The following is a 19,718-nucleotide window of genomic DNA, read 5'->3' as shown; positions in this document are numbered from 1 at the left end:
CCACGCTGATTCGGTCCAGCAAAATGAAAGAGCACACGGGAGCCCAGCAGCAACAAGCGTCCAACAAAAGCAAGGGGTGTGTCCAGCAAGAAGTGAAGTGGTGTCCAGCAACCTTCACGGTCCAGCTTCAGTACACATCCAAGGAGAGACACACGTCCAGGACAGCAGCACTCCACATGAGCATCATGGGTCCAGCTGGCTAGGAAAGAGTATGTCACGGCCCATGGGGAATGCATTCGGAGCATCCAACAGGGATTAAAAGAGCAGTCATCACCTTGAATTGGAGTATCGTCTTTCACTTAGAAAAAGCACACGGAAATTCTGATATGGGGGGCTACGGCTGAAGCGATGCAAAGGAGAAAGTCCAGCAGAAGCAAGGGTGTCTCGTTTTTGGGGGGCATCCAGCCGCAACCGAGGATGGGGGCACCTTCATTTAGAGTTCTTTTTTTTTAAGCATTTTTAAAAGGGAGAAAAGGCTTCACGGGAGAGAACTGCATGGTGATTTATTTAAGTTATCCATGTTTCTTCTACATGGGCATTTTATTTTCTCATTGAGAGGAAGAATCTAGAGGTGTCACGGCCTGGAAGCGCTCTCGGTTTCTTTTCAGCAGCACAAATGTTTTCCTTTTTCGTTTTAGAGAATAGGATGCAGTGATTAATTATTGTAGTGCAGAACGATTAAAGATTTTTGGGAGAGCACGGTGATTAATTTGGTGATCATTATGTCTAGTTAGGTGACGTCCTAGAATGAAGTAGCTTAGTCATATATTTTATTTTCACATGCGTTTTTAATTTGTTGTTTTCTTTATGAATGTGTGTTGAAGCTGTTGAATTTAGGATTTCACCTTTTTCCTCAACTTTGCAGTTACTAGCATTAAATTAAATGATGATTTATCCTTGCAATTCAAGTTGTTCACGCAAGCTGAAATTGAACTTTGTTTTCACTGCTTAAAATTGGTTGAAGTACCTTTTGCAGATTTTATTTTAGTTCCCGTTGGCTTGTGTATTTAATGTTTAAGCTGAAGTGTAGCATTTAAATAGCACACCAAATGTTTCTTTATTATCTGTTGTGTTTTAATTAGTTCACACATCTCGTTTTAGTACAGTTCAGTTTATTGTTTTTGTTCACTATGTTGTCTATTATGTTCGGCTTCTTTATCTTCTTGCATTTCCAATTTCCTCACTTGTTTTAGAGATCGTTCGGTCTCAATGTAGAACCGTTCGGTCTTCATGCTTTGTTCATTTATTTCACGGATTCCAATTATGTTTGGTTGTATTTAATTTCCAGTTTTAATTTAGTTTAGTTGCATTCACAAACCTTTCACAAACCCCCACTTCGTGTTTGACCTGATTCTCGAACCACATTTGATCCTTGAGAGACGACCTAGGAGTCACTTCCTAGCACTATACTGCATTCTTTAATGCACATCAAATTTGTATGGGCTGCGACAGCCACATCAGGGTTCCCGCTTATAATGTCGTCGGTAATGGGAATTTACCGACGGATGCCATACTGTCGATAATGATCTGTCTGTAATTCGTGCATTTTCTATAGTGAATAGGGGGACTGATAAAAGATTTACATAAATGAGTGACATGCTTCCTGAAGGTAACACATTATCAACATGCAATTATGACGCGGAGAAGATATTATGTCCCATGGGTATGGAAAATAAAAAAAAAATCCATGCATGCCCAAATAATTATATCTTGTACAAGAGCAAGTTCGTCAAGTAATTATCAACAAATATTTCCTTCGATTACCAAAAGATTATTCCTTCGGAAATTACTGAAAAATATAAATTTTCATTTGTAAATGTTACTGAATTTTAGTGTGTTAGAAAAAGTCATTAGCAATAAATTTTGATCGTCGATAATACCTGTTGGTTGTTGTAACAAATCAAAGTTTGAATATTTGTCGGTGCATGTGGAAAGGAATAAGATTTACTTAAAAAGAAGCATAACTTGAGAAACAATGGAGGTGCTAATGATGACAAGAAGAAAATCATGAATCACGTGACTTATTTGGAGATAATTTTAAGAAAAGGTTGAAGAACTTAATGGATGTGAGGTAGAGTTTGTGACTCAAATGAAACTTTCAACACAGACTTAAATCCAAATCATGCCCACAAACTAAGAAGTCATCTTTGAATCAATTTATCAGGGAAAACGAAAGGCTTGTGGACTTGTAGTGAATTTGTTGGACATGTTGAAAGAGTGTGTTGAAAGTTTCACATCAACTATAAATAAGGTCAATTTAGTGTATATAAGTGGACAAAAACCTCATCTTTTACAAGTTAGTTTTGTAAGGTTGAGTTAGGCTTAAAGTCCACATCTTAACATGATAACTAAGTCATGGAATATTAGAGTCTATCTAAACAATATTTGTTGTTTGTTGGGTATATTAATTTACTCACTAAAAGACCATTTATTGATGCCTAGTTTCATACTTGAGATGTACATCCCTTGACATAAGGGGTCTATGTCGAAAAGTTTCACATCCACTATAGATAAGTTTAGTTCTAGAATGTATGAGTGAATAAAAACCTTATCTCATAAACAAATTTTATAAGGTTAAATTAAACTCAAAGTCGATTTTTTTTTTAAAAAAAAATATGCTCAAGAAATAAAATGTAAAGAAAAGCCACTACATACTATGGACCTTTGGTCCTTCATAGACTAATATTAAACATGCCATTAGATAAAGATTTTTTTAAAAGGATAAAACCTAAATTTCAAAGGATAAAACCTAAATTTCTGCTCTTGTCAAAATTTGAATTTTGAAGAACCGTCTCTTGGTTACTAATACCCTATATTATATACGAATGGTTTGTTATCCACGTATGTGAGTGTCGCCATGTATATTTTGGTCTGTGAATAGCATATTTATTAAATTTCAATTTGAAAAAGTTATTGATATTTTATTTTCAGTGTAACTTGATGTGCTATTAGAAGTATATATGATCTATATATTTAGAGGCAGGGAAGAAAGAAACATTCTGCCATCTACGAGACTTAATGTGGAAATTTAAATGGAGAAAAAGAATGCAAGTGTAAGTGGAAAGAAAGAAGATGGAAATGCAACAGATTCGGTTGATATCATATTGCGAGAGGTTTTCTCTGCGTTTCTCGAACAGGAAAGAAAAGAAAATCCGGAATTCTTTGCATCACTGGACAACATGGAAGACAGTGAGATTTTGGCGAGCATCAGAAGAAGTCAAGCCAAAAGAGAAGAAGCCATGGCCATCGAAGAACATGGAAATGCAACAGATTCGGTTGATATCATATTGAGAGAGATTTTAGGGGCATTTCTCGAACAGGAAAGAAAAGAGAATCCGGAATTCTTTTTATCACTGGACAACATGGAAGGCAGTGAAATTTTGGCGAGCATCAGAAAAAGTCAAGCCAAAAGAGAGGAAGCCGTGGGCATGGAAGATGTCTGCAGCAGAAGTGATAGTGTTGTCGGTCATAATTCACAAGACCAACCTCATTATGAACGGACAAGATCATCTAAAGAAGAAAAGTCCAAGAATCGAAAGAATTTGAAGTGAAGTGAAATTTGTGATGCAGAAGATCATGATTTCAATTTTGTTAACACTAAAACATCTATGTATCTTCTGTATCTATTTTGAAGGGTCTGAACATTTTCACCGAAGTATCAACTTTCTTTGCTTTCACTGTCATTCAATTTACTGAGTTTTACCCAAATATATGTTTCGTTATGTTTTATTATAGTGAGTTTTGCTTTCTCAACAGGGAAACAATCATGGTTGTTGTGGGATGAAAGTAACACAAACAAGTTGAAACAGTGAGGAACATTGTTCTTGAAATTATATGAAGTAGAAATGTTTATAACCCTCCGTCATTTATGGATTTTGAATCATATGAAAATGAACACATATACTATACTCCTTACTTCACTTGTTTCATTATCTTTTGGAAGATAATTACTGTAGCACTAATTTCTTCAGCAAAATTATAATCTGTTACAGGGAAAAAGCTACTACCAAAACGGTGTCTTTCTCCTTTCTCCTCTGCCACAGTTATACCTACCTCCAATGAAATCGTGTAGGAGGGCCAGATCAATATGTTACATTTAAAATTTGAAAAGAAATATAAAAAATGTTTCAAATTGGAGTAGTGCACTTCATGCTTGTATTTTCTGTACATGTCTTCATGTTAATTCTAAACCCTAAAATCTCAACATGTGTTCTATATGTTTCTTTTGACTTTGACTCCTTTCTTTGGTTGAGTTTGATAACGATCAATTAGATTTCAGTGTCTTTTTATGATAATCATGAAATAACTCTAAAAATAAAATAAAAAGATGAAGTTGCAAATGTTATGTTCGACATTACTTAAAAATAACATGACTTCTATAAAAGAAGGAAAAAGTTAGTTTTAGACTACTTAAAAAAACTCATTTGACATGATTTTTAATAATATAATAATATAATAATGATTTTAAATTAAAAATATAATATAATTATAATCAAAATATTATTATTCATTCATGTCAGATGACGTGATTGTCGTTTTTCTATGTCAAAGTAAAGTAATGCAGAATAATTAAAAGTAGAAGTATTTGAAAGTATATTCTTACACTCTCAAGTCGTATTTCCAAAACAATTTATTTATTTATGTAATTTTTTAAAATTTGTTCATTTTCGAAACGAAAATTGTATTTATATGGTAAAAAATTCTGAAAATTAAAAAGAAAATAGATAATATTTAAAATTTAAAATTAATTTTTTATTTCAAATTTCTTAAGTTGTTGAATTTTAGTAGTGTGTTTTATGCTTGAACATGTTTGCTATCTCTTCTAATTAGGATCACATATGATGTTATTTTTTTTCTCTGTTCATGTCGTCCCTTGTCATGGAATGTTCAAGTTTTAATGTCTTTAAACCTATTTTGGGTGGTTATTTTTGTTAAGCAACACTTTTTATTTTTTTCTTATTGTGATTCTTTTTAATAATGATGTATTTTTTCTCATTTTCCTTATTCATTTGTGCCCTCATTAATGTTGTCTTTACAATCATGTATCACCTATAAACTAATTCTTCTAGAATTTTAGCACTATAGGAAAATTGTCTTTTTTTAGCGGATATTTACTCACGGTCTAGGAGTCGTCGGTAATGTAGTGGTGAAATAAAATACCGACGTCTTAGGGGCCCTCGGTAATGTCTTCTATGAATTTTGCCCAAAATCAAAATATTCCCTCTTTACAATTCATTTTCCACCAAGACCTAATTTTCGTTTCATCTCCAAGGTCTGAACCAAATCACCAAACCATTCTCCTTTACTCCTCCAAAACGTAATCTTCCTCTTGTCTCCAACGAAAACACCAAACCTCAAGACCTAATCTTCCTCTTGTCTGCCCAAGTGACAGCGAAAACACCAAACCCTTCCCCTTTGCACAAAACCCTTGCCATTTGTAGTGATCCCTATGGCGACGTGGTCAATATGTTCATTTTCAGTTTTTGTGAATTCATTGCAAGAAACCATTTTTCAATTTCTGCGTTTTCCCTCAATCTGACCACTGTCTTGCAGAATCATTTTTGTTTCAATTGCGACATGGGTGGAAGGAGGCCCCATTGGAGTTCAATCATGGTGGCACGACGGCTTTGTGGGTGGTGGAGGTTTCGTCATTCATCGACGTACAAAGAGGAGGCGACAATGCTAAGGAAGGGCTTCCTGATCTATTCAACGAGGTGGAGGTTTGGCGCAACACTCGGCTTGGACGAATAAGTTCTCTAGGAATCCAACTAGGTTATTTGACCTATAATTACTTTAACATTATTATTTATTTTATATGGTCTTTTGATTTTCAACTTCAAATTTTTAAAAAATGTGTTCTCAATGAAGAACTATGTAAATCTAATATCTTATTTATAATGTGTAATTATCATAGTATAACTTGACCAACACCATATTTACAATGTGCAGCTATTGTTTTGTTTATTTATTTATTACTCTTTCCTTTTTGTTTGAAGTTGTAATCCTACTCTTTCAATTGCTTAAAGGTGAATTTGGTGTAGTGTATGTATAAAAGGATGTCTAACTTGCAAATGGATTATGCTTGAATACACTATATGGTATTAAATGTTTGTTTTTAGTATGTCTTGCTTTAAAGAAACACTAACAGAAAACATATATGATCGTATAACTTAGTCATACATAGAACGTAATGAAAGGGAATTTGTTACTCAAATTCAAATTATTATATATGAATTCTTTGTTACTTATTTCTTACTGAAATCCATCCCTAAGCCACTTAAGAAACTACCTAAGTTGAAGTTTAAGAGAAGAGTGTTGTAAAGACACTTTAAGTTGTTTGAGAATTGTCTTAACTACAGCCTAATACAAAATTTATTTACTCTTCCATCACTTAAGAATAAAACTTAGATAATGTTTATAAGATTGACCAATTGTAAGTTAATAAGATATTTCTAAAGATTGAGTTAAACCCTAAGTCGAAATTGAAAGAACAATCTTAACAAACATCAATTTATCAACATCGATGAAATTTTGGTCTGGTATAGAAAAAACACATGAGGAAATAAGAACCAAGACAAAGCCATTCCATGAATGGAAGAAAGTCAGTGTCAGGTCATTTGACTCACTTGGAACATATGTACACACTAAATGTGAAGGTTGTAGACCACACCATAACCTAATAATCCTAACAATCATTCAATACATAAAAACATGTGTGATGTTTAATGATTGAAAAGCTAACAAAGTAGTCTTTGAAGAAGTTATTATTTTCTGCAAGTGCAACTAAGAATGAGGTGTTTTGAAACAAAGACTCAAACTCCAATTTTTATTAACAATAAAATTATTTGTGATACACCTAGGTAGGCCTAACTCTGTATTGAGACTTGTCCAACTGCTATCTTGATGGCTTTGATCTTTCAACCCTTAAACCTTGTTGTTTGAAGCTTTTAGCCCAAAATAATGTTACTACAACATATATTCGCTGGTGTTTTGGTCTTGATGAGGCTAGAATCTTCAATTAGATTGCATTTAGATGGCTGGTTATGTTCTGAACACTGCCTATGCCAAATGCTCTGTGAACTGATGCAACAAGCTCATGGGGAGCTTTCCACATTAATTTTGCAGAGTTATGTGACGGGGAACTTTCCCTAATTTCTTTTAAGTGAATCAATCATGCTTGGCAGAATTTTTATGTTGAGTTCATTTAATTTTGCGTTTGTTGAGTCAATTAGTTTGTTGTATCAGTCTCTAAAATCAAATTTTGCACAATTAAAGTGTTTGTGAAAATTGTACTGCATTGTTTCCTCAGTTTACATTGTGTTTTGAGTTTAGAATTGTAGTTGACGTGTCAAAATGTCATGTTGCATTACATGATGAGTATTGGATGATTAAAGGTCTCGTTTATGCTGTGTATGCCCTTATAAAGTTATAAAACCATGATGTTCACTAGGCATATGAAAAGGACCAAATATAAATGTTAGAAATGTTTACTATATGAACCTAGAAGGCAACCTAATACTTAGTCAAAAACTAGACAACCATTAACTAATCCTAGAATCAACAATTAAAAAGTAATCAAACTACTTCTTTGAAGTTTAAACTGACTAAAGAAATGAATAATAAACTTAAATATGAAAATGTATAGCAAACTCAAATTTTGACTACTAAAAACTTAAAATCTCAACTAAAGATGTAAAAAATTGGAAATTGTACTAAATTAGCCTAAGAATATGTAAATATGAAATCCTAACAAGTTTAAAATAGAAAATTTGACTTAAGAAACAATTCAAAGTGGAAAAAAAATACCTAAAACTCAAAAGATGACTACCTAAGACCCAAAAGTAGCAACTAGAATAGGCTAAAAAGGCTAAAAATGTAAACTTAAGTAGACTACTAATTAGAACTATCAAGAAAAGATGTACACAAATTTTGAATACTAAAACAAAGGTAAAAAGAAAGTTTTAGTCAAAAAATAGCAAAAGCTACAATATATGGCTATCAAGAACCTATAATTACACTTAAAAACAACCACGATATATATATACTATACTACAAGGACTAAAAATTAATACCCATCTAATCTAAACAGTAACCTCACCTTCTAAACAATTTCTAAATTGTGAAAGAGTGCTATGGTAATCACTACACTTACAAAAGCAGTGTAAAATTTGACCTATAAAACCTACAAAAAGCATCTTGAGTAGACTAAAATTAGAATTTCATTCAACCAGAAAAGTAAAATGCAATGCAACTGCCTAAACAGGTTATAAATATTAAAAGAAATACAAGAAACAACTCAAAAGTTACCTCTCTACAAAAGCTCAAAAATTCATTATTGAGAACCTATAACTATGCTAAAACTAATCTCAAATCATGAAAATTTTCTCTTTATAGGTTGCATAATAGAGTTGTGCTACTACAACACATATTCTTTGTTGTTTTGGTCTTCATGAGGCTAGACAAGAAAAGAGTGGCACTAGGAAGTGAAGATTATGGGTATTTTAGCATTAGGAGGAAAAATGTGCTTGATGATCCTCCCAACATTGGCTAATGTTTGATTAAATGTGTCAATGAAATCGTAGGTTTCATTTAGTGTTTGTTGAATGAGATAACCTAAGTATTGTGCAATTCAAATTACCTAAACATGTTTGTATATGTCTAGCTATGCTAAATGAATGGTGAAACTGAATTAGAAAGTCAAGAATCACAAAATGATTATCAAACCAATTTTGACAGAAAAGGTAGTTTAAAATGGAGTATGACAACACTTATGACAACACTTAAAAGGTAGTTTTCTTATTTTTCATGCATGGAATGATACTTATATTATCTGATCATTTATAATATGACACTAAATGACTCTTAAAATACTAAAATGCTTAAAATATCACTGAAATAAAAAAAGGACTAATTGAACCTAAATGATTGCAAATAAGCTTATAATAACTATTGAAATTATGCATATGAATGTGAGAATTGAATTTCTTGAACTGTGAATGTGGTCAGGAAGTTTTAATACACTAAAATATGGTGGTACATGTTGTTAGGAAGTTTGGACCATGGAATTAGTTAACTCTTTGATGAAATGCGGGTGGCAAATGAAATGATGGATGATACAAATCTTGCAACGATTTCTTCTTTCAATCCCAACCCTTTGATTAGTTTGGTTATGGTAGTTTTTTCAGTTTCAATATGGTTTGTCCTTACTATTTGTTCTAAGTCGTATGTTTGCAATGTTATTTTGTTGCAGGAATTTGCTATCAAACGTGCAACCCATACAACTACAAAATCAACCTTTTACGTTTGACAATTTAAATTTGTTTTCAAATTAACCGACTTAATAAATGTGCGGTGACATTTCGGTAAATAAAAGTACATGCTTTAAGTATGTTAATATCATAACAGACTTAAATTTTGGTTTTAAGTATGTTGGAATACAAACTGACTTAAATTTTGTATTTGTTAAGTTTCTTAACAGACTTGAATTAATATTTTAAATCTTTTCTAAAATAATAATACTTTAATTTTGCAATAGTTAATTTGTTATTAGACTTAAATTTAGGTTTAACAAAAATGAAAACTTTTCCATGCTTATCTTTCTTCTTCTATTCTTTTTCTATTAAAAAATGAACCCTTCTCTCTTATTTTCTTCTCCTTCTCTCTTCATTTTCTTTTATCTTTAGAGATTTCTTTTTTCGTTGTAGTTGTCGCCTCACCTCCCGCAAATCGCCGCCTGCCGCAGGCCGTCATCTCCCGCAGGCCGCTGCTTCCCGTAAATTGTCGCTTCGCCTCTCGTAGGCCACCACTACATCCCCTTTCGATTTGTTGTCGCATCGCCTCTCACTTTGGTGTTGTCAACTCTCGATCTAGCGTCATCCATCACCTCACGATCTAGCGCCGTCACCTCTTGATCTAGCGCCGTCAACTCTCGATCTGGCGTCATCGACTCTCAATCTGGAGTTGCCGCCATCGCATCACGTGTTGCCGCTGCCACCCTCACTCCTTGCACTACCGCCATCACCATCCTCTCACGTGCTACCATTGTCGCTGCTACCACTGTTGCCATCTCCATCTGTTAGTGATTTTTATTGTAGGTTGAACATTGTCTATTTGTTTTTTTAGTCTATATGTTGTAATAAATGTTGTAGTTTCCTTCTGAAAATATTTTTGCATATTTATCTCCTTAAACACTAACATGCACTTCATAATAGAAAATATATGTTAAAATAGAGTATGAGAATGTAAAGAAAGAAATGTTTTCTTGAGGGATACGTAAGTCCAGGTGTCCAATTCATAAAGTTGAATTATTGATGATCCAAGCAAGTTCGTTAGATCTTTTTTCTTTTCATAAGACCATTTGAATGCCTTTGTAGACTACTTTTCCTATGGTTTATCTTTGGTCTCTCATTTCAAAGTTTATGTATAGTTATTTATTTATTTTAATATTATAATTGGTGTAAAATATTTATATATATATATATAATACAACTTTTTTTTATTACTTTATTGTTGATTATTTTATCATGTAAATTTAAGTACTTTTAAAAGTATTTATTCTAATAAATTTATATTAAAAATTGAAATGTAATGCTAAAATATATAGTTTCCAAATTTTTCATATGCTTAATTTATAATTAGTTTGGGTGATTTTTGGTTAATTTATTAGATAATTTGATTTTTGTCATTTTAGGTTTTGGTTTAATGATTAAATAAATAAAATTAATAAACTTAAATTCGTTATATTTTTTTTTTATAATTGTATAAAGATCTAAGTCTGTTGGTTAACAACAGACTTAAATTTAAGTATGTTAGGCAACAACAAACTTAAAATATACGGCTGCCGAATCTAAGTTAGTTGTAAAATAGACTTAAAAAGCCTGAAATAACAGACTTAAAAATCCTTTTTTGTAGTAGTGCCACCAGCCATTCGTCTCCGGATTGTGATTGTGTAGTTGGTTCTTGACCAAATTTGGTTTGTCACTAGATACTTAAATAGCTATTTCATTGCGTAAAGTATGTTAATATGATGTTTATTTATTCTAACCTAGACTGTTTGAACTGAGCTTACTTTGAAATGATGCGATGACTTGTTTTTAGATGCTTTATTTTATATTGAAACTGAACAAACAACCATGAAACATAGGTGGAGACTTGTAGGCTAAGAATATGTAGTCTTCATATCCTAACAAGTTTAAACTTGTTAAATGGAGCTAAGGAACAAGTTTAAATGGTTTAAGTACCTAAAACTCAAAATGACACTAGTTAAAACCTTAAAATTAGTGTTGTCAAAATGGTTTGTAACCCGCGAGCCAATTTAGTCCACCGCGGTTTTGAGCTGGGTTAGGTTTGAAAAAATGTAATTTTTTCATACGGGATAGTTTTCAACCCGACTCACTTAGAACCCGACTCATTCGGGTTGAACCCGTGATGAGCTAGTTTTGGCTCACCAACTCACCTGTTAATTTAATTATTTATTATTTTATGCGTCAATATTATTAGTTAGCATTTTTTTATTATATTGTAGATGGGGATAAAAAAAGATGTTTCAACATAGAAAAATATTATATATTTATTTATTCAAGACTCTAATATTATAAATGGACAAGTGATACAAAAATTATCAATATTATTAAAAACTTATTTGTTCGCCTTTTGTGCTTGTTTTTGAATTACTCTTGGATCGTATGATAGTTTCATTTTATTTTGAATTGTCTTTGTAGTTTAACATCATTTTAGAGTGAAATTTATTTACATTTGAATTAAAAAATTTATAATTTTTTTTATTTTAAAAAAAACTTGTATTTAAGTGAGCCAATGAGCCAACTCGTTTAACCCACCAACCCATGATGGGTCGAACCGGATTCGAATTTTTTCAGCTTGCTAATAAATGAGTCAGGTTGGGTTGGCTCACTAAGTGACCAACCCGTGGTGGGTCAGGCCGGGTCGAGCCAGGTTACCCGTTTTGACAGCTCTACTTAAAATATGTACTAAAAAGCACCTAAATTCGAAATTTACCTAATGTAGGCTAAGAAAATGTGGTCTTCATAACCTAACAAGTTTAATGTACTTAAATGAAGCTAGGAAACAACTCTAAATGGTGATATTACCTAAAACTCAAAATGACACTGCTTAAAACCTTAAAAAATGTATTAAAAAGTACCTAATTCGAAATTGATCTAATGTAGGCTAAGAATATGCGGTCTTCATATCCTAACAACTTTAATGTACTTAAATGAAGCTAGGAAACAAGTCTAAATGGTGATATTACCTAAAACTCAAAATGGCAATACTTAAAATGGTGATATAGGGCCCACTCCTTCTATTATAGGGTCCGCACCAGATCCTCCTATGGAACCCACACTATATATTTATCAATTTCCTTCTATCCCCCACGCCATCTTCTATACCCTCTCTAGATGTACACCAACCATCTTATAATCCTGCTGATCCTACTGATATGGTTGATTTTACTCCTCATGATCGACCTTTCATTGTATTTTGATTTTAGTTGTTGGTGTTGCTATGCTTGTAGATTCATAACTTTCTTACATTAATATTTCAGGTTTCTTCCTTCTAGAGTGTCTTCACAGGCCATAACTAGGTTTATTAAGCAACAACTTCGTCAATCCTAGCCATCATGGGGAGCAATCCCTACATAGGACAGGGAACTATTCTGCCAGAGATTTAAGGTAAAACATGGTGTTACTTAATCATGTTTTATTCATTTCAAATAGGAATTTCATCTGCTTAATTTTAACATTATCTATTGTAATTGTAACACTCCTAACAGAGTGCCACTTGAAAATAATAAAGCTCTGAAATTTACGTCAATTTTTTTTTCATTTAAATTTCGTCGCTTATAAACATTTATATAATATCGTGGAAGCAAACAAAACCTTAAACTTTTGAGCGTATTATAGTATAAAATTCAAACCTTACCATGAATAAAATCCATTATTCAAAATATAAAAATACTTGAAGCATAATAAAATTCCCAACAGTTAATCACATCTCTCTCGTTGTGCTATTCCTGCCTTGCCCTATATACAACGTCATATACTCTCGTACAAGTACGATCGTTGCAGGTGGAATCACAATCGAAACAAAAAAGATGAGTAACTATAAATATAACATAACATACAAATTTAGTAATCACATCCTCAAAACACAAGAGAACACACATATTTTTCATACACCCCTTTTTACGCTAAATACTCTCTCTTTTACATTTACCAACACAAGTGGACCCAAGGCCATTGAATTCCATTTTTCTCTCACCTCCAAGGTAGACCCCATATGAAAGCACACATTGCTCATCAACTCTCTCTCTTCCTCACGGCCATTTACGTAAATGGCACACCAAATGTCCAATTTTATGAAATAAACACTCTCCTTCCTCGTTTCTCTCACAACCCGTGGATCCATCTACTTTTACTCTCTTTTCTAATGCTAAAAGTTACAATTTCTCTCCCTGGCACAAATCATTTACGTAGCATTTACGTAGCACAACTCCTTCACCCAACCACACTACACTTTTCTCTTCTCTCTCCCTCCATAAAGCTCATGGCCCCACCTCCTTCACTCCTTATTTCGTTTTTTTTTTCAATTCAAAGCTCTACACAAATTACGTACTCCCATGCACTCACACCTTCATCCCTTCTTTCTTTTTCCTCTTTGACTTTTCAACTCATCTCACGCTCCCTCATGGTTTACGTCACCCACCTTCACATACCACCCCTCATTTTCTATTTCATCCAAGATCCCTACCTCTTCACGGAAATTACCCACACACACACCTCCTCTCATTTTTTCCACTTTTTCTTTTTCAACCAAAACCCAAAACACATTTCTTCTTCCCCATTTCACGTAACCAAACACACCCTCACCATCTCGTCTTTTTTTTTCCACCTCCATTGTTACGTCAACTTTCCTCCCTTCTCCCTTCCTCTTCTCTTTTGCTTTCTTTTTCCAACTTCCACATTCTTCCTTCATGTTCTTCTTCCTTCCATGACACCAAGTTTCACCTTTCTTCATTATTTTCATCAACCCCATGCACCCCAACTCACCAAAACATCACTTTCACTCCTCTCATTCTCATAACTCACATTTTCTCTTCCATGAAAGAGAATTCTCAATGCCCTCTTACCCACACTCTTGGCCAAAGAGTGTAGATAAGTGCCCCTAATTCATGCATGATAACAATAAGCAAGATACACAATAAGAACATGATTATAAGTGTACTCATGACACTTTTTCATACACAAGCAACACCCCAATACACCCAACATGTATACCCATTACAACAACACCATTTTTTCATATAATATAAACATGTATAGTTCATTATATACCCCATATAATAGGAAAACGAAAAATGAACATGTGAATACCCATTACAACAACCACCTAAAAATATATAATCTGTGGTATAACATTTCACAATATCAAACAAAGATTATACCCCAACCATGACCATCACGAAAATGAAATAATACATATCATCCACCCGTAAGATAATAAAATTAATGCATGCAACAACACATGAAACTTCCACACGTAAGAAGAGTGCATTCATCAACGTGTTATTTTTAAATTCAATACAAAAGAAGGAAAACATGCAACATCTTAACATTAATCTCAACATAAAAGGAAAAAGCATGCAACAATATTATCATGTTACCTTTTACCCATCATACATCATGTTATATCCCAAGTTAAACCCCTTACCTCTAGTTTAAGGCAATATTCCAAGGTTCTTAGGTTCTTTCCTTCACTAAACTCCAAGTCCTTCCCTTCTCTAGGTTCCTCTTCAAGTTACGTCCCAAGCTCCAACTAGGGTGACTCTTTTTCTTTTTTCTCACCAATTTGGTTGCTCTCCAAAGGTTCCTCTCTAACTCACGATTCTCTCTCTTTTCCACTCTCTAAGTGTTTGTAATGCAACCTAACCAACTTAAAATTACACTTAAATAGAATTAATCCAACCCTTCACCACCCACTCAAGGTCACTCCCAAGGACACCCTACACAACCCATTTCAGATTTCTCCCATTCCTAACTCCACACTAACTCCAATAAACCACCACTTTAATGTCTGTAAGTGGTAGACTTAAAGGGTTTTAAAGGGTCTCTATAATACCCATTTATGTAGCCTAACCTCTCCAAGAAATCAAAGATCACTTATAAACTTCCTAAGTCTAAGAAAATGTGTGTTCAACCCATGCAAGGAGAAAAAAAATAAACATAATGACCAAGCATACAATGAAACGTATGGAAAGGGAGAAAAAGAGAGTAAACAACCCCTCCCTAGACATTCACGGCCAAACACAAAGCAACCCCAACTTTTCTTTGGCTTTCTATTTCCTACCATGCAAAAACAACTTAAAATATAATAAAAGCAAGCCAACAATTGTTGCAGCATTTTGTTAACATGAAGAAGGCTCTACTTTCAACTTTCTCCTACCAAAATGCATGCACTATTGTATAAGCTGACAATAATAGAATAAAGATCACGAACAAAAGACTTCCTCAGGCATGTAGATCACTGTCCTTAAGGACTTATCCGCGGTGTATTGCGCAAGCCCCCAAGGATACAACAGGAACTTCTCAGAATTTCTGAGGATCTTAGAACTAGCAAAGATCTCTTAAGTAGAGAATAAATTAAACCCAGGATATTTTAGAAGAAAAAAAAGAAGACAAAAAGATAAGAGAATGAGAGGAAAAAGAAGAGTGTGTAAAATGTGTATTTGGAATAGATGAAAAGCTCTATTTATAGAACTAGAAAGGAGATGTGGTGCCCACAAATCCCGTAGCTTAAGGAAGAGTTCAAACTCAATCCCTAGCCTTGCGGGAAAAGAATAAGCATCCAACACTGGCATTCAAAAACTGAAGAAACTTCTCGAGGAATTTGCGGAATGCACCAACGTTCTGAATCATTATCTTTTGCAATATAATATTCAATTTAAAGTACTAACGTTTAGATTCAAAATATTTTACAATATAATATTCATATTTATAACATGCACACACTTAATAAAATACTATAACCCTTTTGCATCTTTCACTTTCATCATTTAATGCATGCAACACACCAAAATAAAGATTCAAAAAAGGTTTCAACTTAAGACCACGGACACTCACAATAACCACTAAATCAAGCTTCATCCACTAATAATATAGTGCAAACAATTGTATTTAACTATCATTTCAACTCTTTTCGAAAATTAATATAAAAATAAATATTAATTTTATTTTATTCACCTCTTTAAATATTTCTCAACACCATTTCACAAAATAATTTATTATTTAATATCTCAAAATAAAATAATTAAATTAAAACATCATTTTATTTATGCGGATCTTACAGTAATAGCAAAAGGTGTACTGGACAGTTGAGCATGAAGCTCAAATTAAGAAAAATTTCCGCATGAAAGCATCTCACAGACTATTAGAAATGTTTAGAGATGCAAGGATCGCACGACAACGCCCTCATTAGGTGGGGGAGCACATATGGAATTCATTGTTGGCACATTGGAATTCGCCACAGTACTGCATTAAATGTGCTACCACCCAGAGAAATAGGGCTTCAAAAAAAGGTGGTGTACTGCATATTGGAGGATCAACCAGTGCACTACACATGAGCATGCCCTTCGTATGGTAAAAATCTTCATTCATTTCTTATCAATTACTCTATAACATCATGTACTTTGAAATTAATATATATATATATATATATATATATATATATATATATATATATATATATATATATATATATATAACAGCATATCATTCATATGTTTTAAAATTTTACAGGCAGCAGAGCTTGGATGGGCTATTCATGTTGATGAGGTGTTTACACAAACTCATCTTCGCAAGGGGACTGACACATATGTTGATGAGAGGTCTCGCAAGACCATTGTAAGTAAACTTTTTTAACAACATTAAATTTTCTACTCCTTTTTTGTTTAACACTTTCCAATTCATGTTATTAATGTTTTCTATCTTATTTAACAGGAAGATTTTTCTATTAGACTAACATAGGGGGAGATCAGAGGTGGGATTTGCTCCTGATGCTAACTCTAGAGTAGATGCTAACGATCACATCATCAGGACCCAATGTTGGGTTGAGGTCGTCGGGGGGAAGAAGAAAGGATGATTGTATGGGGTAGGACAATTTTCCTCCAATTACATGCTGGAAGAGGAAGGATATTGAAACATTAACCATCTACATCTGGCACATCTGACCAGAGCAATGTCGTTACTAAAGAGGCTTATGATGCACTTCTAGCCAGATTTGACAATCTTGAAAATTTGGTCAAGACATTACTACCTCAACAAGGACAATCCCCTCATCATCATCCCAGCAGCCATGCCCACCTTAGCAACCTTCCTAGACCACACTTGTGAAAGAAGAAGATCATGATGATGATTCTGATGATTATAATGATTATTAGACATTTAGGAACTTTTGAAAACATTAAAGTTAGCATTTTATTTTCAAACTTTGTTCTTATATTTGTAATGACTGCATTTAGGAACTTTTGAATACCAACTTAGAATTATATTTCAAAACATTGATGTAATCTTGATTGCATTTGATGAATTGGCTGGAAGAATTGGCTCGCTAAATTGATGTTTGGATCATTGTTTATTTGTAGGTCTCCTTATAACATGAGTGGGCTCATATGGACCGTTTAGAGTTGCATCCCAAACTCCTTTATCCACGGATTCAAGAAAGATTTGCATCCTTATTTTCCAAAAGGCATAGTTTTCTCCAACAAATCGTGGTGGTCTATTTGTGGATGCACCTTCACCAAAGGTTTGAGAATTGAAAGCAATTTTCCAGGATCAATCGATTAATCGAAAATAGTAATCGATTAATTTTTCAAATATTTTATGAAAACCAGCTCTGGTGCCAATTGTTAAAATAGAATGACTCAATTTCTCACACCAAGAGGGAGGGGGGGAGGGGTTGAGTTGGTGAAGTGTAAAAGACAAAAGCTTTTAAAATATTTTCCACAAAAAAATGATGTCTTTATACTTTTCTTCAATCGCAAGGTAAAAGATTTTCAATGCAGCGGAAACTTAATCGAATAAGTACAAAAAGTAATCGATTTAATGTAGAGAGATAGGGAGATGAAAATTCAAACTCTGAGTTTTATACTGGTTCGGCCAGTTGCCTACTGATAACAGTTGAAAAACTGTTATTTTCATGCTTAAAAGTGATACTAAAAGCAACCTTTAGACTTAGAAACTAGCTTAAAATCATGCATTTTGTTTATATTTTCAGAAATAAGAGAGCTGGACAGGTTTATGCTTGATTTGAGTGTTTTTGTGCAGGTTTTGAGGTGAATTTGGTGAAAGAAGTGAAGAATGAGAGAGAGGACATTAGAAAAGACAAGAAAGAGTGCAAAAAGAGAAGTCGAAGGCACCGCTCAGCGGCAAACTACCGCTGAGCGGCACTCAAGAGGTGGCGTTGGAACCGCTGAGGGGCAAATGGCCGCTGAGGGGAAGAAAGAAGACGCGTAACCACCGCTGAGCGGTAAATGGCGCTGAGCGGCACTTTTTGGGCTTGGACTTTTATAATCTTTTGTAACTCTAGATTAGTATTTAAGGGCTTGCACGTCCTTTAGTTAGTATCTTTGGCAGAAACGAGGCAAACACTCTCTCTTTCACCCCTTTGAAGGAGGATCTTGGATGCTCAGGCTACCTCTTCCACTTTATTGGGTTTATTCTTTCATACTTTCATTGTTATTCATCTAGGTTCACCATGAATATGGTGAACTAAACCTTGTATGTTTGTTGGGGAATCAATGTAATCTCTTGAAGCTCTCATATATGGATTTGTTGAATACATCTTTGAATTAAGACATATGCTTTCTTTTCATCATTAGTTAGGGTTTTTCCTCTTTGCTCAATGCTTGCATTGTTTAACTCATTCTAATGCATGATTATTGGTTTTGTTGATACGGACACGTACGGGGAAATCTAGATCCGGGGAATTTCTCCCAATATTTTACTGACAACATTATATTGGTTGCCTTAAGCTCCTGCACTCATGAACTAATCATTAGGAATGCTAGGAATTGTATGAACTATTTGATTAGGGAGAAGCCATCTAGAATGGTACATTAGAGAGTGGCATTAACAATGATGATTTGAAAGAGGAATTCCTAAAATATATGAGAGTGGATGAGATGAAATTGACCCCCAACAACATATTCATTCATTTAATCCATTGAAAGTGTTTATCTTATGTCTTTGCCATTGATCAATTCATGCATACATGTTTATTTTCGTCTTGCATATTAAAATTTCAATCATTGTTTTCTTAAGTCTTAGCTAATCAAGAAATCACATAACTAAACTAGGCCGTGAGTCCTTTGGGAAGAACGATACTTGGTCTTACCAAGTTTTATTACTTGAACGATTCGGTCATACTTGCCGATTGTGAAACAAGTTTGTGACATCATATTTTGGTGCTTACAAATTTGTCCATCAAGTTTTTGGCGCCGTTGCCGGGGATTCGTGGTTTAACTGGTTAATTTGTGTGATTATTGATTATCTTTGACTTATTTTTTTTTTATTTTATTTTAAATTTCGAATTTTATTTGATTTTATTTTATTTTTTCTGTTTTCTGTTTTTCTGTTTTCTGTTTTTATTTTCTGTTTTTTTATTTTTCGGTTTTTATTTGATTTTATTTTTATCTTTTTAGATTA

Source organism: Vigna umbellata, chromosome 1, assembly GCF_029865625.1.
Source record: "Vigna umbellata cultivar VRB3 chromosome 1, Vumbellata_1.0, whole genome shotgun sequence".
NCBI classification, from domain to species: Eukaryota; Viridiplantae; Streptophyta; class Magnoliopsida; order Fabales; family Fabaceae; genus Vigna; species Vigna umbellata.
Note: the sequence above shows the minus strand (reverse complement) of the source record.